The 24,866-nt window shown below is 40.4% G+C and overlaps 1 protein-coding gene across 12 annotated transcripts in view; it reads right to left on the bottom strand.

Annotated features, from left to right (window-relative positions):
* The window catches only part of NRF1 (nuclear respiratory factor 1), a 132,757-nt gene extending 116,324 nt beyond the window's left edge, over positions 1-16,433 (bottom strand). For 4 of the 12 annotated variants that reach the window (XM_082399200.1, XM_082399211.1, XM_082399207.1 and 1 more), the window contains exon 1: positions 16,111-16,418. The gene's annotated coding sequence lies outside the window, so the exon portion shown is untranslated. Of the gene's footprint in view, positions 1-4,630; positions 4,763-16,110 lie in introns of all 12 variants that reach the window. The other 8 variants (XM_082399208.1, XM_082399214.1, XM_082399203.1 and 5 more) reach the window with 6 other exon arrangements.
* Positions 16,434-24,866: the final 8,433 nt, after the last annotated feature.

Below are 24,866 nucleotides of genomic sequence, written 5' to 3'. Positions count from 1 at the left end.
TCATAATAACTAAGACATTCTTTGCCTTTTTTCACTGTACTTGTATTTGCACTTAGAATGCAAAAGCAATGGTAGGGTAAAACTACTGGCATCTTAGCACAATTAAAGGCAATGGCACCAAACTGTACTAGTCATCATTATATTCTTCACCTTCATGTACTCACAGTAAAAGCAAAGAGTCAATTTCATAATTTAAGAATGTGCTGATGAAAGAGTAAAAATTATTAATTTTATTAAATCTTCACCCTTGAATTCATGTCTTTTTACTATTCTGTGTAATCAAATGGAAAGTATACATACAGCACTTCTGCATTCGGGAAGTGTGATGGCTGTTTCAAAAAGCACATAAACCATGCTTTGAGTTGCAAACTGAATTACCCACATTTTTCCCCAAGGAATACCATTTTTACTTGAAAGAGTAGCTGACAAATTATATGGCTATTCAGACCTGGGTAACTGATAGTCATTTTCTCAAAAATTAACAAAGTGAGCCTATCACTTCAAGGAAAACAACTGAGAGCATTTGTTGTCAATGATAAAATTGGGTATTTCAAGTGATAATTAGAATTTTGGAAAACTTGTATCTGCCACAGTGAGCTTGACAGACTTCCATTACTTAAAAGTCTTTTCTGATGAGATCAGTGGTAGTGTTAATGAATGTGATTTTTGTGTCAACATTTAGAAGATCTGCATAACTCAGTAAACTAATATTTTCCAAATGACCAATGTATGATGTTACAAAATCATGCATGGATTAAAAGATCCATTCAAAGTGTATGATAAACCAACAGATTTTAACATAACAAAGCACAGATATGGTTTCGGATTCCACATTGCAATTCACCTTTATGAAATTAACACTGCTGAGTTTTCATGTAATATCAAAGAATATCATCCACAGTAATCTGAAAAGGTTCTTAAAATACTCTTCCCTTTTCCAAACAGATCTTCTTATACTTTAACCAAAGCTGTAACATACTGCAGCAGACTGAGTGCAAAAGCAGATAGGAGTATCCAGCTGTCTTCTATCAAGCCAGACAGTAAAGAGATTTGCAAAAACTGTAAAACAATGTCACTCTTCTCACTAAATTGTTTTTGTTTTGGACAATATAGTTATTTTAAATTAAAATGTTTCATTTACTTTATCATGTAGTGGGTATATTATTTTAAAATTAATAAACATTTTTTAAATTTCTCAGTTTTAATTCCTAATACAGTAAGTATCAAAAGTTATAACCCACATAAACAAAAGCTCTTGAGTCCTCAATGACTATTAAGAAGGGTCCTGAAACCAAAGATTAAGAACCACTGGCCTGGGACTTCCCTGGTGGTCAGTGGGTAAGACTCTGCACTCCCAATGCAGGGGGCCCGGGTTCGATCCCTGGTCGTGGAACTAGATCCCGCATGCAGGCCGCAACTAAGAAGTCCACGTGCCACAACTAAAAGATCCCATGTGCTGCAATTAAGACATGGCAGAGCCTAAATAAATAAATAAATATTAAAAAAAAAAAAGAAGCACTGGCTTACACTGTAACAAAAAGGAGGAAAACAACCCCCACATATAATAACCCAAGGTAGACTGCCCATCAACAGCTGAATGGATAAAGAAGATGTGGTATATACATACAGGAATATTACTCAGCTATAAAAAAGAATGAAATAATGCCATCTGCAGCAACATGGATGGACCCAGAGATTATCATACTAAGTGAAGTAAGTTAGACAGAGAAAGACAAGTATCATTTGATAATCACTTCTATGTGGAATCTAAAAAATGATACAAATGAACTTATTTACAAAAGATAAACAGACTCACAGACTTAGAAAACAAACTTATGGTTACCAAAGGGGAAAGGTGCACACTGTGTATAAAATAGATAATCGACAAGGACCTACCATATAGCACAGGGAACTCTACTCAGTACTCTGTAATAACCTATATGGGAAAAGACTCTGAAAAAGAATAGATATATGTATAACTAAATCACTTTGCTATACACCTGAAACTAGCATAGCATTGTAAATCACGCCCTATACTCCAATATAAAATAATAATTTTAAAAAAAAGAGAAATATTGGCTTACACTTTAACAAAAGAGGGGAAAAAAAAAAACCCCACAGATAATAACCTAAGGTAGAATGTTATGGCTACCATAGCCCTCTATTCTTGAATTTTCTAGTTCTTTTTAAACTAGACCTATATTACCTACCTGGCTCTTGAAATAATTTATTTCGCCTTGCTGTCAGTATAATCAAAACGAGTAATTCACTTAGCAAGCATGAAAAGGCCTCAAGCAACACCAGAATAATGTTTTAAACCAATTTGATGAGTTTTTCTTCAGTCATTTTCTAAATAAGTAGTCTGAATTAAAACTGGTTTTATTTCCCTGGTATAAACAACCTATAAAGAGAATTCTTTCACAAAGAACTATATAATATACAACTCTCTTGGAAATACATCCCACACAATCAAATCAGTAATAGAAAAAAGCTATGAAATTTGGTTCCCTGTCTCTCAACAATAGGGCAAAAAAACTAGAAATCCTACACTGGTGCTGAGTGTCAGGATACAAAACATGACATTCAAAAACAAACAAAAAAAACACTTTCTAGAAGACCATATGCACAAAAGCAATCATTTGTGTTTTGTAAAAAGGACACACACACACACTTTTGCTTACCCTACCTTGAAGATTACACAAGAAAACTGATAGTGGTAGTTGTTTTGGGGGTGGGAAACTATGGGAAACTCACTTTTCATTGAATTCCTTTTATATTGTTTGATCATTTAACAATGTGCATGTAATACTCTAAAATAACTATTTTAAAAACACCATTTCTACATCATCCATTTCTCCAGTCTTTTATCTCAAATGCAAATTCCAAATACTAGTAGATATGGAAATCATTAAATGCATATTTGTTAAATAAGCAATGGACACATATCTCACATACCTGATGGAAGTATCAAAAGCAACCCATCCATCAACCTGGAAGTGATCAGCCATTGATTACCTGAAAGAGTATCTAGTGATGCCATCCATCTGCCCAATATAACTGATACAGTTGCTACTTCAATGGTAACTCTCTTCCTTTTTATATTCACCCCAGCATTTGTTTTAAGAAATGTTCTCTGAACAACACCAAAGTAGATAAGTTTAAAGATTCCTTTAGGGAATTCCCTAGCGGTCCAGTGGTTAGGACTCTGCGCTTCCACTGCTGGGGGCCTGGGTTCGATCCCTGGTCAGGGAACTAAGATCCCACAAGCCACGCAGCGCAGCCAAAAAAAAAAAAAAAGATTCCTTTAAACCATGCAGCAACGTTAAATTCAGCATAAATTTTGCTCCCATTATGCACTAGGCACTATGATTTGATAATGTAACGCTTATAACATACAGTGTAACGTGAAAATGCACACTTGGTTCTAAACACCTAACTACACAATAGAAGTTTAATAGTTACACCAATGAAAAAGAAATGGGGTTTTAATCAATTCTAAATTTAATGAGGCAATCGTATGATGTGGCTACAAATAAACATAATTCAAACTTGGACTACATTAATCATAGTGGCTATACACTGCCCCAAAAAAACAGAAAAAAATGGACCCACTGTAGTTTGTACTTATCAGACCAGTTGCACTTGTGCTGGGTTCTAGGCCACGCTTGATATCTAGGGGCCCTGACAAAGTGCAGTAGGGTCAGGGTAGTTTGATAATATGGAAGGCAACATGTAGAGTTAGTTACCGTGTGTCAAGTACTTCACCTGAATTTTCCTTAAATCTCCTCATATCAAAGATACAAGTATTACAGTCCTTGTCTTAAAATTAAGGAGATTCAGGCTCAGAGAGATTAAGTAACATGCTCAAGGTTGCAAAATGCTAGGAGGTAGCATTATCAGGATTTAAACCCAAGAGCCCCTTTAGTTGGTTGAATGGTGGCTCCCAAAAAGATATGTCCACATCCTAACTCCTGGAAACTATGAATGTTATCTTATTCGGAAAAAAGGTTCCTTCAGATGTAACTAAATTAAAGATTTTGAGATGAGGAGATCATCTGGGATTATCCAGGTTGGTACTAAATCCAATGACAAGTGTTCTTATGAGAGTGAGGGCAACAGAGATTACCGACAGAAGAGTAGGAGACAGTGTGCCCATGAAGGCAGAGACTGCAGTGATGTAGCTACAAGTCAAGGAATGCCGGCAGCCACCAAAAGCTGTAAGAGGCAAACAACAGATTCTTTCTTAGTGCCTCCAGAGCGATTGTGGTCCTACAAACACCTGATTCCTGACGTTTGGCCTTCAGAATTATGAGAGAATAAATTTCTGTTGTTTTAAGGCACCAAGTTTACGGTAACTTGTTGTAGAAGGCCTAGGAAACTAACATAGCCCCCAAACTCTATCCTTCCAGCATATCTCATTACCTTTCCAAGAAGGTTTAAGGATCTCGGGATATTTAAACTAAAATAGAGATGACTGAAAGGACTTTATTTAAAAAACAAAAACAAAAAACTATACTTATTTTTGGAAGTCCTAAAGAGCAAAAGTGAGACCAGTAGGTAAAAATTACAGGGAGAAACTTCAGTTGAAATTAAACTTTCTAACCATCTAAAAAAGTATTAAAGACCAAACCGTGTTTCAGTAGTTAGTAGCCACCAAAATGATTTCTTTTCACTGGATGTGTTCAAGAAGACTGATGACCATGTAACTTTGGGGAGTTGAGCTGGCTTAGATGACTTAGAATCTCTTCCCATTCCCAAGTTCCTAAAAATTATAAAATATTAGATGCCACCACAAAAACCTAGTAATATGATAAAATATTACAAGTGAATTTTGCAAGGTTTCTACTATCATGTATTCAAATAAATACTGACTATTAGCTAGTTATGTGTCAGGCACTGTGCTTGGTGATGGACACAAACATGATGTCTACTTTCATAAAGCTTACAGTCTAGTGGGAGGGACAGACATATATCAAGTAATATACCAACAAATGTAAAATGACATGTATAGACATAAATGGTGAAGAAAAAGTACAAAAATAAGGGAAATGTGGTAAACCTTCCCTGAGGAAATGATGCTTGAGTAGAGACTTGAATAAAATTTACAAGATTTTACCAGATAAAAGAGAGGAAAAAGCTTTCCAGGCAGAAGGAACAATAGGAAAGGTCTAATGGTTAGGGCAGCATGTTTGATACAAAATGAGTCCAAAAGGTAAGTACAGGCACATTGAAAAGCTTTGTCTTCATCCTAAATGTGGGACATGATCAAACTTGTGTATTTAGAAAAGATCAATTAATTCTGCCTGCAATGAGGAGAATGGATTAGTGGTCAGCCAGAGTGGATGCAGGTGGACCAGTGATAGGTTATTGCAACAGTCCAGAAAAGAAACAATAGCAACTCAGACAAAAGTGATAATGGTGGAAATGAAGAGGATAATTTGAGCTTATTTAGAAAGTTAAACAGGATTTGACAATATGGAAAGGCCAAGGTTTCTGTTCTGAGAAAACAGATGAAACGCTGATACCCTTCACTGAGGTAAGAAAGAATGGAACAGGGCCAAGTTTGAAAAGGGAATCTCATTTTGGGATGAAGTGCATCTGAGGCATCTGAGAGGTGTCAATTAGGCCACTGGATATAGAGTTCTTAAACTCTGTTGGCAGGCCAAATCTGAGTATACATATTTACATGGAACAGCTGCATATTCTTTTATCTTTAAGGGAAAACAATTATTGTTATAAAATAATCATTATTCTTTAAAAAAAGATAATTTCAAAATTGTGCTAGCCTAAAACACAAGAATCACTACCTTACCAAAGGCCCTAAATTAATACTAACCAAAGATTACCTATTTAAAGGACATTAGATATATACCACTCATTTAGCTACAAAATGGATTTCTTCAGAATGAAAACAATCCATCTTGGTGGATTCTCAAGTTAGGATTAGTGACTGCTCTCACATCTTTCAAACACAAAAACTGAAAAAAAAGTTTGAGGCAAAAAGTTTGTACTTTTTATTCCCAGGTTGTCCACCTCCCCCTATGTCTGAAAAATACTGACTTAAGCATCTTAATTGTCAAGTATAAATGATAAAGTTTTTCTCCTGGAAAAGATTCTAATTTTCAAAGTAGAAGAGAAGAGAATAAACAAATCAGACTTTTTTTCTTCCAACACATACCTCCGCAGGCTTTGCATTATACTTAGAGGAAAAATGACTAGACTACTTTAGATATTAATTGTGATAACTAAGGAAATATTTACCCTAGATTTGTTTCCATTTTATATAAACAAACAAACTAGCTACCAGAAAGATGAAAGACAGAACTAAATGAGTAGGCAAGAAAATTGGATTATATTACTAACTTTTCTAAAGAGAATCTACTGCACAAAATCTTTGAGAAAGAGCCAGTATTCTTTACATAAAACTAGAATTATATATATCACATACTTCATTGAGGCAGAGGATGAACTAGACTACATAGCGTTTTATATTTATAAATATATTTATATTTTACGTACATAAAATCTTTTGGACTCCCCACAGATAATGCTTTAAAAACAACAAACAAGCATTTTTAACACTCCTGTATTATATGATTGCTGCTACTAATATCAATTTGCACTCAGTGGGAATATAACAACTCAGAAGGTCCCAGGGTAAAATAAAAGACTAATAATACTGAGACAAACTTGTTCGCTTTAGAAACTATCCTACAAATAGGAATCTTGGCTCATGAAGTGTGAGGGCAGAGTGGAGAAAAAGCAAGTTAATATGTGAATGAAACTGAGGTTAACCCAGGATTTAGCTCTCATTCTTCACTAAGTAAGCTTTCATAGGCAAGCCCTTCCGCCCTTACTCCAAGTTACCCTTACCTCAGCAAAACCACACACAGCATGAAACAGACAGTAAGCATTTCCTGGACTAATTTGTATTTGGATAGAAACTTTAATGTCTTTTATATTTCATTAAAATCGATTTATAACTGCCCCATTAAGAATGTTTCAGGGCAAAAATAGACAAATCAAACACCCTTAGACATTTTTGGTTCAAGACAGTATACAGAGTATTATTTCATATTATCATATACAGTATATCCACGCACAGTGTGTGTGTGTGCATGCAAGTACATACATGTACACTTAGGAAAATATCTAAAACCATATAATTGAAATATTGTTAAATATGTATGATTGATTTACAATTAAATTTTCTTCTCTTTGCTTTTCTATAATAAACACATATACGTACCTTTTTACATTAAGAAAATATATTTATTGTTTACCATGTCATAACACAAGACTCAGAACTAATTTTAGAAGGAATTTTTATTTAGAAGAAACTTTACCATTTCTGTCCTCTTCATTTTTCAAATGGGGAAAAAGGCCCAGTGAGGATAAGTGACTTGCCTGCCCAAAATCTGATAGTTGACTCCCTATGGCCATAATTATATTATTCATACTTATGTTTATTTTTTATAATTATGAAAGTTAATGCATTTTCATTAAAAATAATCTGAAAAATAATGAAAGCTATAGGAAAGAAAATGAAAATCACATATATGCTTATAAACCAAAAATAACCATTGATTTGGGGGGTTTTTTGTTTCCTTTCTAAAAATTTTCACTACAAAAATAGTACATTTTCAATGTAGAAAAACTTAAAAAATATAAAGATAAAAATTAAGGAAGAAACACAAAAATTTTAACACTCAATCACATAATTGGTGATACCGGAATTGTTTCTTTAGACTTAGTTCCTAAAGCCAGTTTGGGGTCAACAGACTCGTTCTATGATGGTGTTTTTGTGTAGCAAACCCTGGTTGATTCTTTAATTTGTGATTATTTTTATATAAAAGATCTATTACTGAAAATTTTATTTCACAATTGTTTAATGAAAGACAAAGGACTAAAAAAAGGTGAACAAAGAAAATACTCCAGTTCTATTTAGGGACAGATTTAGTGAATGTAAACATAATCCACAAACACAAGCCCAATTGCAAGCTGCATAACACAAATTTTCTTAAGATTACCCAATATGTTTATTCATGTAATTCTTCTATTTACCAATACTTTTACAGGGTAACCTATACAGTTGCCAACTGGCATTAATTACAGAAAAAAAATGAATTATGAGCAAATATATTTATAAAAACAAGCAAATCAAACTCATAAATTACTGAACCATCATTAACTCAATTAGCAAGACATTTGAAAATATTCATTTTTATCTGATCCTTTTAAAACGTATACCTTCTACATATTTTATAATGCACATAAATGTATTAGTACAATAATAGGAATACCATTTATAAATAAATTTGATTCAGAATGTGTGCTCAAAATTTACTTGTAAGGGTGACAATAAAATTTGGAGATCACTGCCCAGAATCCGGGGCCTAGCTGACAAAACTGTCTCCTAATGTAATTTCAAAGATCCAAAGATTAGAAGAAGGAAGTTAAAATGACCAATTATCTAAAACTTCATATGAAATATTTTAGGAATCAAATAAGTTCTAGTATGAAACATTATTAAATAATTTGCTTAAATTTCCAGATTCTGGGACTTCCCTGGTGGCGCAGTGGTTAAGAATCCGCCTGCTAATGCAGGGGACACGGGTTCAATCCCTGGTCTGGGAAGATCCCACATGCCATGGAGCAACTAAGCCCATGCGCCACAACTACTGAGCCTGCACTCTAGAGCCCGCGAGCCACAACTACTGAAGCCCGCACTCCTAGAGCCCATGCTCCACAACAAGAGAAGCCACGGCAATGAGAAGCCCGCACACCGCAATGAAGAGTAGCCCCCGCTCACCGCAACTAGAGAAAGCCCATGCAAAGCAACGAAGACACAACACAGCCAAAAATAAATAAATAAATAAATAAATAAATAATTTTAAAAATCCAGGTTTTATCAACGGCTTAAGAAATGTGAACACTGGGCTTCCCTGGTGGCGCAGTGGTTGAGAATCTGCCTGCCAATGCAGGGGACACGGGTTCGAGCCCTGGTCTGGGAAGATCCCACATGCCACGGAGCAACTGAGCCCGTGTGCCACAATTACTGAGCCTGCGCGTCTGGAGCCTGTGCTCCGCAACAAGAGAGGCCGCGATGGTGAGAGGCCCGTGCACCGCGATGAAGAGTGGTCCCCACTTGCCGCAACTAGAGAAAGCCCTCGCACAGAAACGAAGAACTCAACACAGTCATAAATAAATAAATAAATAAATAAAAGAACGTGAATTTCTTTAAAAAAAAAAAAAAAGAAAAAAGAAATGTGAACACTAGCAATCTGTTACCATTATATCATTTTAGATCTCAAAACATTTCATAATTGTCATATTTCACACACACCCGATAAGACAGGCCAATGGTATTTTCATTTCATGGTCAGAAAAATTAAGCAAGGAGAGAATAAATGTGTTGTCCCAGATCACTGGATTGATACATGTGTCTTTTAGAAGTTTTCCAAAGTGCATATAAACAACTACCACCTTAAAAATGAATTTGACTTTGCTGTACACCTGAAACTAACACAACATGATTCAACTATACTCCAATATAAAATAAAAATTAAATTTTAAAAAAATGAATTTGAGTGCAGTCTAATGAACCATTTAGCTTTCTTTCAAAACTCCTTTCTCTTTAAAACAATAGTAATTTGATCCCTGCACAAAGCCTATTGTATAGAGTGCATGAATAGTCATATACAGTGTGAATTCTGGAATATAAAAAAGCAAGGAATTCAGATGACTTGACAAAATTCTGAAGCTGGTTAAGCTTTGGTTTGGCATTCCTCCCACCTTCCTTCTGGTGCTCCTACTCCCATCTCCGAAAGGTACCTTACATCTTCCCAAAGTTCCTCACCCCAGACACCTACTCAAAGTTTCTTTCCCTTGCTTGATCTAGCCCAGTCAGGATAACTGATTTCAGCCAACTAGCACAACCAACATTTGACTTAATCATTAACATTACCAAAAAGGCCCCTGACTTCTCTGTCTGCCAAGAACCCCTTGAGAATCTCATAAAAGTTAAGGACCCTCTCCCCAGAAAAATCATATAGGCCCATACAGTATTTTTCAAACAATTTCAGGATTCAGGATCACACAGCCAAAATATATCCATGAACCCCAGAACTATAAAACCCAGGTTAAAAAACCCTGCACTTAACCTATAAATACCATAAAACTTCAAAATCCTTCAAAAGAGATTATAAACTTTAAAGATTATAAACTCAAATATACGATACTATATATACTCAAATACATAAACTCTAATTGTTAAAATTTAAGTCATCTCCCAAAGTTTTTATGTTGTAATTCCCATGAGAGAAGGAGAGTAACAGGACCTATTTCTAAGCACGGGTCATCTATTAAATTGTGTTTTAAGGCCCTACCCCTATATTCAATAAGATTCCCAAAATCTATTGTGTTTAATTATCATGATTCATGGCAAAACAATACATACACACACACACACATGAACACATTCAGAAAATTTATTTTATTTCTTAATTGCCAAATCCAGTTTTATCCCAGTGAGCTCTGTAGTATTTCACATTGCTAAATCCTCTGTTAAAATTCCATTAATCCCTATCCTCAGCTTCTTCAACCCTATACCATTTATCTTATCTCTTCAGCCATTGTTTTTCAACTTCTTTCACAGGCCTCTCTTCTTCCACTTGACCTTCAGATATAGATGCTACCCAAGGTTGCCTTAGTTGTTTTCTCACTCTTGATATTATACTCTTTTGCAGTTTCTATATGACATTATGCCAATGAATACAAATCTAACAGATCCCCTTTTCCCCTTGAGCTCCAGTCCAAGTCTTCAGGTACCTAACCTATTTGACATATCTTGATTCCCACACCTAGCATCATACCCTATTACCTTCCGCCTCAAATTCTGTTCTCCCTATACATTCCCTACCTTATTAAAGGCATCATCATCATCATCCACCAACTATAATCTTTAACTCCCCCATGCTCTTCCCAATCAGGCCACAACCTCATCAGCTTCATTTTCCACTACTCCCCAAGTACAGCAAAATCTGCTTGCTCTTTCTCAAATCAGACTATCGTTCCCTTCATCTAGCCTCTTCTTTTTCATCAGTAAAACAGCTACTCATCCTTCAAAGTCCTACTTAAGCATCCACTACATGAAAAGTCTTCCCTAACCTCACTTACTCTTCCTGTATCACTTACCCCTTCCCCCAGAATTCCCTCCCTCCTTCTATAATCCCACACCACTCTTCATTTTAGCTCTCAACAAACTGTATTACAGTTAGTTGCACTCTTATCTTTCTCCGCTATAGACAAAGCCCATGGTTTATTTGTTACTCTTGCACCTAGAACATGACTGGAATATAGTTTATCTTTAATCAATGTCTGGGGAATAAATGGCAAAACTCGAGTGAGGACACACTTAAGCTTACTTCTCAGTGGAGGGTACGCGTCATCCTCTTTTGAACATAAAACTAATTAAGTCCTCTAGTCTCTAGCTCCCCATTTCTAGTCCACTGCTTAGTTTTAAGCAATGTTTCATGGGAACATTTCCTCACTTCCTCTTGTTCTTTGCAGGTTTAGCTGCCACCCTAACCACATTAGCATTCAGTGGCAGCAACAAAACAGACTCTCCAAGTTCTAAAAAGTAAAGACTTTACAACTACCAACAGTAAAATATAAGCTCTTTTTTTAAAATGGTCTAAACATTTATGCATACAAAGTTCATTCTTCATGATTCTGAGAAAGGCTTGGCATAGTTTATCCAACAGGCACCATTTAAGAGTTCTGAAGAAAATGTCCACTTAAACTGTCAGCCAAACTTTTCACATTTGTAACCACAGAAATCAGCATACATGAACTAATCTAAATACTGTGCTTATATACTAAACAATACACTACAAATAGTAGACACTGTATACCACCAAACTGATGACCCAAACAAAAGTAGCTCTTTTAGCTTCCTTTAAAAATACTACACCTCCAAAATTCCAGCAATTATCCCAATCTGTAAAACTAGATTCTTTTACCGGTATCATCTACCCTTTCCCCCTCTCCTCCCCACCAACTCTCCCCCAACACACACACACACACACACACACACACACACACACACACACACACACACACACACACACACACACACACACACACACACACACACACACACACACACACACACACACACACACACACACACACACACACACACACACACACACCCCCCTCCCTTACTAGACATGGCTTCCTCAGAAATTATCTGATGGCTCGGGAGCAGTCTGATAACGAAGGCTACCAAGTCTGGAATTCTGGAGAAGATTCCTATGGTCAGTTTATTTTCTAAGTGACTGCTGCTGATGATACGATACAGATTGACCTCAAGGATCACAAATGTGGTAGGCCTGCCTTAACCACCCCCTAGTTTTGGTTTGGTTGTTTTTGTTTTGGTGGGGGGGTTCCTTTTAAAAATATACTAGAATATCTCTATGAAGTTTTATTTCTGATTTTTCTTCAGTTCATATAAATGTTCACATTTTAGGACTAAAGACCACGTGATGAAATCTTTTTGAAGCTTCAGTTACTAAACTGCACTGAGTGGGGTTGAAAACATTTTAGCCTAATTATGAAATGCACTGCAGAAAAAATATATATATTCCAAGGTATATATAATCCACTTATTTTCCTTGAGCAATCAAAAATTCTGTTCATTTTCTAAGTTTTGTCCACATTACATCAAAATAACTTCAGACAAAGCATTCTTGTTGCTCCAGGATTAAAAGTTTCCAATAGCTCAATGTGGTTATAATCTTCTGGAAACACCTGAAATTGATTTGTTTCACCTCCTTTACTTTCTCTTCCAGCCTGTTCTCCTTAGTAAAATATTGATGGATAAAAGCACTAGCTGAAAAGCCAAGAAAGTGGATAATCCACTCCCTAGTTAATAAGGAAGGAACTATATGATACATAATGCTCAAAATTTAACATGTATCCAGAGCCTAAAAAAATACTGATTGGACTTGGTCTAAATAAAATGTTTCTAAAATAAACTTAACAAGTGGGTTTCTTTTTCATTGCTGTTTTACTAAGCATTCATGGAAAATTATATTTGGGTAAGCTCAGGCTGAAAACACTAGCTTTAGCTCTCAAGGAAAACATGAAAGAACAGAGAGAAAATTTCCTTCAGTATAAAACATTTTCTGAAATGTTTTTTACAAAACCAAAGATTGGTATTTACCTGTAAGACTGATTTTCCAAATACTATTTATATATGTATTATTAAGCATCACACATAGATATACATAAACGTCTAAATTCAAATATCGAATTCCCTGGATTAATTACAGCCCCAGAGAGAGTATGCCAAAACTTTTGAGGTTAGAGCAGACACTTCTGAGACTCAACAACCCACAGAGCCTTTACCCTCCAACTTTTCAGAGTGGCACTGAGTAGATGAACAAGCCCACTGCAGCATGAAGGACTGGGCTTGCCTAAAGATATCTGACAGAAGCTGAACCTATGCAATAACTTCCTGTTCTCCAGAGACTGGAGGGTGTGCTTCTAAACGCTGACAGTTTACAGAACTTCCAGAAACCAAAAAATCAGCATACCTTTTCAAAAACTTGTGAAAAAAATTTTAATTTCAATAATACTATTATTATTCCCCAACAAACATTTACTGAATGCCTTATTACATATACAGAAAGAGGTATAAAAAATTTAACCCCAGACTACAAGGAGCTTAAATTTCCCTTAAAAGTCACCCATTTTCTATCATTTCACATAAAATACTTCTTGAAGTAAGTCTGCTTGAACCTATGATGTACAGGCAATGCAAACTCAGATATTTAAATCATGGGAAGTTGGTCTCTAGCTCCCTAAAAAATTAGAGATGGATACATAATTGTGACTTAATAAAACCAAAAAACCGTACAATTTTGGGTTCCACTGGAGTATACATGAATTGGGGGGGAAACCTGAAATCTTTTCTCCTTTAATTCCCTCTGTATCTGGACAAGAGCCCTCATTATCTCCTACTCCTATAGTTACTTCCCTAAATCTGCTGAATTTCCTTAAAACCTGGTAAGAAAACTCCTGTCTTGGGGATAAGAAACCTTTTTTTTTCCCCCCCTAAATGAGAATATACCAAGACTCCCAAGCAAAAAGTAATTTTCTTCATGTATACTGAGTTTGAGATGGGGGGGTGGGGGGGAAGAGGAAGGCAGGAAGATGAAATCAAAGGACTTCAAATAAAGATGAACCAAAAGATAGTAAACAGTAATTCTTATTCTGATGGACCTTGTTGAAAGCCACATCTAACTCCTGTCAAAAAAAAAAAAGGTCCCACAAAGAACCCAGCTTTAAAGAGAAAAAAAAAAAAAAAAAGTCCCACAAAAAATTCTGCACACAATTCTGGACCCAAGTTAAGAATAAGTATACTACATTACATTTACATTTGATAATTGTATGTTTGCTTTTGCACTCATAAAATAAGGAAATTACACTTGGATGCACAGATGGAGCTAGTCACATTTTCACTACCTATGAAATAACACATCAAGAACTTTCAAACACAATTCTAGAGAGTCAGGCCACTACTGAATTAAGGGAAGGAAAAAACCCCAGCATCTCCAAAGTCCCCCCTCCCCTGAGTGAGGAACAACTCAATAACTTACTGTTCAAGACCAAAGGAAAAGGAATTTTTTTAAAGGCTGGGCGAAGGTAAAATGGGCAAAGGATCACTGTGAGCTGTGACAGCAGATGATGCCCTTCGACAAAAGGTGTGAGATGTGCAGACCCATTCTCCCGCAGAGCTGACAGTCTCACTCACACTACCTTTCACCTTAAGAGTTTCCAATATATTGTCTCTACACACTTAAGAAAATGTGAATTTTGCTCTGACCACAGAAAGAATTAAGCACAAGTGACACCAGCTGTAAAGTAAGCAATTAATATATGCTAATCTAATGTTTAAGAAGGAATGGATACCAGGCAACAGCTCCTCCAACTGGCTGGATATCATTTGAAGCCCTAAAAATATTAAGATTTTTAAACAACTTCAAGTTCTGATGGGCACAGTCAACTAGACTGTCGAAAGTTTAGGACGTACAGCAAAGACACAACAGGTGAGAGAGGTGGTGGACATCACCGCCCAGTTAAGTGGATAACATGCAAAGGGCAAACCCCTGAGTTCCCCGAAAGGCTGGGGATGTGGGCTAATACCCATGCACAAGGCCATCCAGAGCCCCTGTCGTTCCAGTGGCAAAGGTTCGGTCCCTTCCCGGGGTCGCGCCACTCCCCCTGTCCCTCACCCAGGGGACCAACACCCCAAGCACAGGAAGAAACGAGCCCCCTCCACGGGCAGCATCTCTGCTAGGGAAGAAAACACAATGTCGCTCCTTATTTCTGCGTACAAAAGGACTTTGCGCCCTCCTCCTCGAACTGCCGCCGCTGCCGCCTCCTAACTTGCAAGAAGGTGGGCAACGCGCCATATTCCAGCGTCCCCCAGTCTACCTGGGTAACAAGCCCACGCCACCCCGGCGGGAGGGAAGCTTCGGAGGTTGCCCGAAGAGCCAGCCTCCTCTCCCGCAGGAGACAGCAGCTCCCGCGCCCCGGCCCAACCCGCCGCGCCGCGCCGCCCGCGGACCAGACCCGGGAAAAGCCAAGGAGGCGAGCTGGGAGCCGCGGCTCCCGTCCCGCGCAGCCCGCCCACCTCCCGCTCCCAGGCCGGCGCGCTCTCCCGGGCCTCCTGCTCCCGAAGCCGCGGGAAGGCCGGGCCCGGGCCCCGGGTTCCACGGCGGAGAGAAGGCCGCAGCCCCGAGAGCCTCAGGCGGCGGGGGAGGCCGGAACCCTGGGGCTCTCGGGAGGGCAGCGCCTCCCTCCCGAGCCCGCCAGGGCGCCTGGGGCCTAGTGAGGCCTGCGCATCCTCGGGGTGGCGGTTTGACTGGGCCGGGCCGGGGCCCCCCGCCCGAGGCGGGCCGAATCCGGCGGGGGCCCAGGCCTGGAGCCGGGGGCGGCAGGGTGCCGGCTGCGGGGCGGGCCGGCCGGCCGGCGGGCGGGCGGCGTGTTGCGGCTGCGCCGGGGCTGAAATAGCTGGAGATTGCGCGGTAGGGCACTCACCTCAGAGCGGCTGCGCTACCGTGGGCCTGCGCCGTGGAGACTGCGACCGCGCCGGCTCCTCGCAGCCTCCTGCCACCAGCGGCAATGGCGAGCGCTGCCGCCTAAGCCGCCGCCGCCGCCGCCGCCGCCGAGAAGGGGGAGGGGAGGGAGAGGAGGGAGAGGAGGCACGCACGCTACGCACGGGCTCGGCTTCCCCGCCCGGCCGCCGCCATGATGGGGAGGTCGGCACTGCCTCGGCGGGGCGTCCCGGAGGGTGTTTGGGCTCGGTCCCCCGCCGTCCCCCGAGGTCTCCCCGCGTTCACATTTCCCTGTAGAGGTTTGGATGGAGCCGGAATCACGAAAGCAACTGGATTAGGGAAATGTGCACGTCCCGGGGAAGTAACGCAGACGACCCAAGATGGTTGCTAATCTGTAAATAATCACATTTCTCGCCCCCCAACCCCGGGAAATAGGACCTCCTGAGCGTGCCTGATAATCGGAGAGGGGCTTTCCCACCTTTTCCTCCACGCTGCCTTGCCAGTCGCTCCGTCACCCTTTCTTTGAAATGACCTTTGCTTCCCTATTTCAAACCCTGCCCAAGTATTTAAAAGCTTAAGTTTTTGTACAAAGCAATATATAAATGTTTTCGCTCATTCATTCGTTTGGCAGACATTTCCAGAGGGCCCATTCGGTGCCAAGTATTTTTCTGGGCGCGCTGGAGATGTACCTGTTAGAAAAAGGAAGTCCTCACTCTCATGAGCGATGAGTGGAGGGAGTCAGAAGCAATAGGGACCCCCCAAGCAAGTGCCTGAGAAGTAGGGAGGGGTGGAGACTAGAAAAACTACTGTTAGAGACACAGGAGAGGTAGTTTTTGTTGTTCTTTGTTTTTTAAATTGTGATCTGGAGAGTACCTGCATCAGAGTCATTCAGACTGATTATTTAAATCCTGGGGTCCAAATGGTCTCTCCAGGATCTTGGCTTCTTAGCCCAGGAACCCGCATTTCTAACACCCCCCCCCGCCCCACCCCACCCCCAAATACACATTCTCCTGGGGATTGTCATACGTACCATAGTTTAAGAACCGTTGCTTTAGGGAATTACTAAATATCCCAGAGTGTCAAAAAACAATTTGACAAAACCAGGATACTTTAATTTTCAAGAAGATTCCATTTACCTCAAAATTCAACATAATTAAACACGGAATGTCTCTTTTGTGCAGCGTTTCTAAGAGAGTGTCACCGCCTGCCACCCAGGTGTTCAAGCCAGAAACCTAGGAATGATCCATTACTCCTTTCTCCCTGAAGTGCCATTATCAGTTAGATCTTTTAAAACAGTCGTTCCCTGTCATTTTTACCTTGGTCCAGGTGACTCTCATCTCTCAGCAAGATACTGCAATAGACCCTTCATGGTCTCCCTGCCACAGGAATTGCGGTCTCCAATCCATTCTCCACCCTCCGGCTTGAATGGCCTTTCAAAAAAGTAAATCATGTCACTTTTCTGCTTAACAGGCTTAATAAGGTCCCATTACACATAAGTTAAAGTCTACAATTCTTTGAGGTGCCTGCAGGGCCCTTCGTGATCTCAGCACCTGCTGCATCTCTAACCTCACCTGTCACAGACTTCTCCCTCAGGCTGCAACCAAACTGAGAAGCTCTCAGGTCATTCAAGACAGGAAGTTCTCCCACCTCACAACTTTTGCAAGGGCTGCTCTCTCTGCACAAAACTTCTCTGTCTTCTCCTTCTATTCATCTGCTTAAACCTGCCCCTGAATAATTCCTACTACTCCTTAAGGTCTCCTCCAGAAAACGTTCCCTCATTTCTCCCTTCCATCATCACACCCAGTATTTACCACCTATGTTTATTGAGCCCTCACATTGTGTCAGGCCCTATTTTAAGTCCTTTACACACATTATCTCCTTTCTTATTTAATTCTCAAGTGGAGTCCATGAGGTAGGTACTACTATTATTATTATCTCATTTTGCTGATGGAGAAACAACGGTATGTAGAGATTGCTTGCTCAAACCCAGACAGTAAAAGGTGGAGCCAGGTCTGAAAGCCATCAGCCTGACCTCAGAGTTGTGCTCTTAACCATTACCATATTTTTTCAGATTGCAGGTTGATACCCACTGATGAAGCACAAAATTAACTTAGTGAGCCATGACCAACATTTCATGAAAGAAATAGAAAATATCAGAGAACATCAAACTTAGTAAGACTCTTGTTCTATGAAACTCATTTCAGATATATAAATGTATGTGCATAGGTGTGTGTGTTTGTGCTAGATCATGCTATAAAATGCATTTCTTCTTGGATTTCAGTTGCAAAAAAGTTTGAAAGCACTGCATTATTCTTTCTACACAGTACTTCTCCAACCATGTATCCTCCACAATCCAGAAGCTGCAGGAGGGCAGGGATTTTGTTTTGTTCATGACCATATACCAGCATCTTGTGCAATGCCAGTCTCATAGTAGATCTTTTTAAAATTTTTTCTTTATTATTATCATTTAAAAATTTTTTTTAGGCCGTGCCGTGCGGCATGCAGGATCTTAGATCCCCAACCAGGGATCGAACCTGTGCCCCCTGCATTGGGAACAGAGTCCTACCCACTGGACTGCCAGGGAAGTCCCAGTAGATCTTCAATACACATATGATGGAAGACCTCTGTGTCTACCCTCCTCAGAAATACAAATTACAGGGCTTCCCTGGTGGTGCAGTGGTTGAGAGTCCGCCTGCCAATGCAGGGCACACGGGTTCGAGCCCTGGTCTGGGAAGATCCCACATGCCACAGAGCAACTGGGCCCGTGAGCCACAACTACTGAGCCTGCGCGTCTGGAGCCTGTGCTCCGCAAAAAGAGAGGCCACGATAGTGAGAGGCCCGCGCACCGTGATGAAGAGTGGCCCCCGCTTGCCGCAACTAGAGAAAGCCCTCGCACAGAAACGAAGACCCAACACAGCCAAAAGTAAATAAATAAATAAATAAATTTTAAAAAGAAAAGATGACTACTATCTAAAAAAAAGAAAAAGAAATACAAATTACAAAAATAAATAAATTTAAAAAAAGAAATACAAACGACATCGGCTTATGGCCCTCAGCATCTGAGGAGGTATAGTTCTAGGCCCCCCACAGATACCAAAATCCCAAGATACTCAAGTCCCTTATATAAGATGGCCCACGTAGTATTTACATAGAACCCACCCACATCTTCCCATTCTCCTGTATACTTTAAATCATCTCTAGATTACTTGTAATACCTAATACAATATAAATGCTATGTAAATAGTTGTAAATACAATGTAAATACTATGTAAATAGTTGCCAGTGCATGGCAAATTCAAGTTTTGCTTTTGGGAATTTTTTGTACTTTTTCTCCACATATTTTCGATCTACCGTTGGTTGAGTCTGAAGATGAGGGACCTGTGGATACAGAGGACCACTGTACTTCCCTAGACAAGTGAGCCTGGGAACCCCAGTTGCTCTATTCAAAAGACTCAAAATGACCTGAGATTCTAGAATCAGTCTCAGAAAAAATGCAGACAAATCTACCGTAAGAGATTAAAGAAGAACTAGATTCCAACACAGTTGGAATGGTCATTTGATTGACTGGTTACCTATAAAAAGTTATACTGTGTGCTAAGTACCAAGTGAGTGGTGATACAGATAGTAAGCACTCAGGTAATCAGAACTGAAGTTATGTGAGAACTCCTAGGGGGAGATAGAAACAAAGAGAGATGAGCTGGGGCAACTGGGGACTCTTCAGGACCCACTGATAAACTGCGTGGAGTTCCAAGAGCAGCAGCAGCTTCCCCATCTCTGCTTAGGAATGTGCACAGCCCCAGCCCAATAAGGATGGATGGGAACCTGACACTGTGGGAGCAACTTCAAGGGAGTTTTGCCTCTTTGGGAACGTCAAGGACTGGCCCAAGCAGGGTCTGCATTTCCAGAGAGTGCTAGCCCAAGTGGCCAGAGCCCATGCATTCAGAGGCCACAGACCACTACTGGGGAGGCATGTTGCATCATAGCATGGGTGCTGGGGTCAAATTCTTGGTTTAAAGCCCGGCCGTACCACTTCCTACCTGTGAGACTTTGGCAAGTGGTTTAACATTTTAAGCTTCCTTTTCTTCACCCATGACGTGGAAATAAGGAGATAATATTCACAAAGGACTCAGGACAGTACCTGGCACTCAGGAAGCACATAGTAAGTGCTGGGTATGATTAGCTCTTCCCAATTACCATTAATCATGTAAATTGCTTGGTACAAAATACAGGTGTGATAGGTGGTGGCTGCTGTGATGGTGACGATGACGATGATGAATGAGTGTTCCTGAACACATGTTTCTATCCCTGGGGACTCCCCAAAAAAGTTGGGAAGAGCATTCAAGGGATGCCAAGACAAGGGATTTGTGTAAGGGAGCAGTGTGTAACAAGGTTAGAAATGTCACGATGAGTTCTTTTTTTTTTTTTTAAAGAAATTCACGTTCTTTTATTTATTTATTTATTTATGACCGTGTTGAGTCTTCGTTTCTGTGCGAGGGCTTTCTCTAGTTGCGGCAAGTGGGGACCACTCTTCATCGCGGTGCGCGGGCCTCTCACCATCGCGGCCTCTCCTGTTGCGGAGCACAGGCTCCAGACGCGCAGGCTCAGTAATTGCGGCTCACGGGCCCAGTTGCTCCGTGGCACGTGGGATCTTCCCAGACCGGGGCTCGAACCCGTGTCCCCTGCATTGGCAGGCAGATTCTCAACCACTGCGCCACCAGGGAAGCCCACGATGAGTTCTTTTATACCTAAGGGTGATTTGTGAGAGAGGGGACAGAAAAGACTATTTATTGTTACTTGTTTTTTTTAAATTAATATTTACTATATTAAGGTAACAACTTTTAAAACCAATCTTTCTTTACACCTTTAAGCTTAATTCATTAATCTCATCTATTTATATATCTAGGGAGTTTTAACAATCATTTTCAAAGGGCCCTCCTCTCACTGAACCCAAGCTCTGCTGATGATCCCCCGTAATATATATCTCCTGTTCCAAACTGTTTCCTGTGGGTCTGCCCTACACATGAGACTTCAAACTGTGATCAGGAGCTCATGTCATACACACGCCGTAATTTCAGTAGGTTACAGCCTGCCCCCTGTATCTTCCCTCAAAGCTCCTCCTCCTCCTGTGGTCCCTGTCTCAAGTCACAGTGTCTATGGGTTATAATATCTTAGAATCTTTTTTTTTACATGACTTCTCAGTTCAATTCAACACATATTTATTGAGCACCTATTAGGTACCAAATGCCTTGGTGCTAGGGTTACAGTGGGAAACATGGACCTTGTCTTTCTTGCGAAGAGGCTGATTAATGCTCCTTCAACTCAATTGGAATACACTAAGGTCCCTTAAATAACTGCTTCACTTACAACATTGTCAATAAATTTCCCTAAACATTTTAATCAGCATTTATATACATAATATATTCACTTTGCCTTTTAAATATGGTAATTAAATGCCGGATCTAACAAACAAAACCTCCTCATATACTTAATAACAATAACAATAGGGGCTTCCCTGGTGGCGCAGTGGTTGAGAATCTGCCTGCCAATGCAGGGGACACGGGTTCGAGCCCCGGTCTGGGAAGATCCCACATGCCACGGAGCAACTGGGCCCGTGAGCCACAATTACTGAGCCTGCGCGTCTGGAGCCTGTGCTCTGCAACAAGAGAGGCCGCGATAGTGAGAGGCCCGCGCACCGCGATGAAGAGTGGTCCCCACTTGCCGCAACTAGAGGAAGCCCTCACACAAAAACAAAGACCCAACACAGCCAAATAAATAAATAAATAAATAAATAATTAAAGGTGCTAATAATTAAAAAAAAAAAAAACAATAACAATAACTTATTGAGCATTCATTAAAAGTCAAACAGTATTGCAAGCTCTTGTATGAATTCATTCATTCCCGCGGAACAACCTTATGAAACAGGTACTATTATCATACTTATTTTACAGGTGAGAAAACCAAGGCAAAAAGTTCAAGTTACTTGCTCTGAGTCAGATATCTAGCAAAGAGCTATTAATCGAATACTCTTATAAATCTAATATATTAAACTTATAAAGGACGTCAGATTCTCTTTCAATATTATTTGCACACTAGTAAAAATCTCTAACATGAGTCCAATATCAATTATTCAGTTATATATCTTACATTGGAATCACAAGCTAATTTGTCAGGTTCTCTAATTAATACATTATCTAAATCTTACAAACATTGAAAATGCCAAATTACACAGAATACTACTAAAGTTAACACAAAAATGAATACTATGGATTTGGTGTATTTCATCTTTCTTGTATTTAATTCTGAACTGTTTTAGGATTAAATTACATTTACCATCCCGAACACATTGAGGGTACTGCGTCAAGCCTCCCGGGCTTACCTTTGCAGGAGAATGGGGAGTCGTGTCTCAGCAGCCTGAGGTTGCTTTTTGGCCAAGATGTGTCAGATTCTTCTACCACCACTGTGAACACGCCAAGTCCCCTCTGTGTGATGCTATGTCAACAGGGTTCTCCCAGACCCTCCTGTACAGATTAGATTCCCATGATGCTTTACCTAGTTCTTTCTGGACCTATTGATTAGGTTATAAGGTCTGGAAAAAATCTGGTAGCCACCCAGGTTCCCTCCCTTCTTGATTAGATCCAACTGACCTCTTTATTGGATGATTATATTTGCATTATTTTCCTATTCTTGCTCTGCATGCCATAATCCTAAGATCATTCTAATGACAAAAAAAAAAAAAAGGTAGGCTGAGACTGTAGAGGGTCCTAATGGCCTCCTTAGGAACTGGTTCTTAACTAAGTAGGCAACAGATAGCTTATGACAATTTTGAGCAAGGCACTAACAAGATCAGAATAGTGTAGATTCACTAGAATCCAAATATGAGTTGAGCCACTGGTCCCTAGAGGGCACTCAAGACTCTTCCCTTCTTCACCCTCTTTAGCGTGAAGTCAGGGTGATAAGCAAGAAATTTCACCCCACTCCACCCCACCCCCATGAAGGAAGAAAAGCTTGCTAAAATTGGAGAATATGGACAAGTTACATTTTCTAGGGATAGAGCCTTTAAAGGGTAAAAGGTTCAGCACGAGTGGATGCAGTCTTTCTCCCGTCTTCAACATATCCTGAGTGGTAACCATGGCTGCCCTTGCCCTGCTGGAGGCACCCCAGCCAGCATCCTCTCTTTTCCTCTTCCACGAGCTTACCAGGCCCTGGGGCTACTGCCCACCTCTGAAGGCTTGGGACCGCCCCAGCCTTCGGGCAAAGAGACTGCCGATTTGTCTTTCGCTTCACTTTCCCTGTTGAGAGTGGTTTTTTGTCCCACTAGGCAGTAAGAGTCTAAGACTCATATTTGTGTATTGATGGGGGAGAATAGGCAGACAGAGATGACCAGAGTCCAGCCTATCTTTCCTGACTTCTGCATTGTGGTTTGAGGCCAAATACCCAGCTAATAATAAAGTTCTCTTTTGCCTGGTTGTGTCATTGTTCCCTGTACATGTTAAGTCCCCCCCCCCCCCCCCCGGCACCTCACAGGAAGGGAAGATGGCTGGCCAAGGCAGGATTTAGGCATTCCCAGATCCCCAACCAAATATCTTCTCCTTCCTATCCTAATATCAGTCCCTGAAAGATAAGCTGAACAGGCCAGAATTAAGCTGGAGATGGCTAAAATAAATGAAAAGAAAAAGACCAATGAGGGAAATCAAGGAAAATTCGACACTGCTTGATAATTGATGAGATACTGAAGGACTAGGAGGGCAAAGGTCAGAGGTAATTCCAAGGTTTGAAGAATTAAATGATGAAAAGAGGGTGGTGTCATTGACAGTCATCTAAAGGGACAACCTATTTCGATGGAAAGAGGGTGTGTTTGGTTTCAGACAGATTGAATGACGGGTGGCAACAGGGAAGCTGTGTGTTGTGGGAAGATCACTCTCTGTCAGCAGCATGGAATGGAGGCGGGGAGGCTGAGGCAGAGCAATCACACGTTGAGTGCAAACGCCCGTGCGTGGAGGTGTCATGATGGAGGTGCCGTGGGACAGAGGGGAGGGAAGGATTTGAGAGACCCTGGGAAGAACGCTTAATCAGGGCTTGGAGACTGATTAGATTTTGAGAGTGACGAGTGAGTGAGTTATCCAATAACTCCCTAAGACTTACCTAGTAGCTTTGGACAGTTGCTCTTTTTAACGGGATTATTCACTCATTTCATTTATTTATTCGACAAATACCTTGTAACCGTCACCTTTGAGTGTGACTTTGGGAGGGACTAGCTCAACAGACTTCGCCTTCTCTGGAAACTGCCCCCATTTACAGAATGGGCCCCAGAAGTCACACCTGTACTTCAGAAACACCTCCCCCCATCCCTATTGGTGATGGGTGCAGACATAAAATCATCTGACCCACTCTGTACCAAGTTTAGAAATTTAGAATGTTTGGCTAAGAGACAGAGACTGGAAGCGTGCTGGAGCTGGGTCACATTAACGATGGAGTTACAGATAAAAAGTCCATGAACACCACTGAGGTCCTCAAGGCTGCGGTATTCCTATTGTGCCTTCTGGCCACAGGTGATTAGTCCAGAAGCAGGTACCTGACTAAAACTGGACTAATCAGATCCTTTCATGGAGATATTGAAATTGAAATTGTGATCTCTCTCTCTCTTTCTCTCTTTCTCTCTCTCCTTGACCAACAACTTACTTAACTTTGGGAGCTGGAGACAGAAGCCATTTTCCACCAATGAACTGGGAAACAGACAGT

The sequence above is a fragment of the Balaenoptera borealis genome (assembly GCF_965194805.1).
Source record: "Balaenoptera borealis genome assembly, chromosome: 7".
NCBI lineage: Eukaryota > Metazoa > Chordata > Mammalia > Artiodactyla > Balaenopteridae > Balaenoptera > Balaenoptera borealis.
Note: the sequence above shows the minus strand (reverse complement) of the source record. Positions and strands in the feature narration are given on the sequence as shown.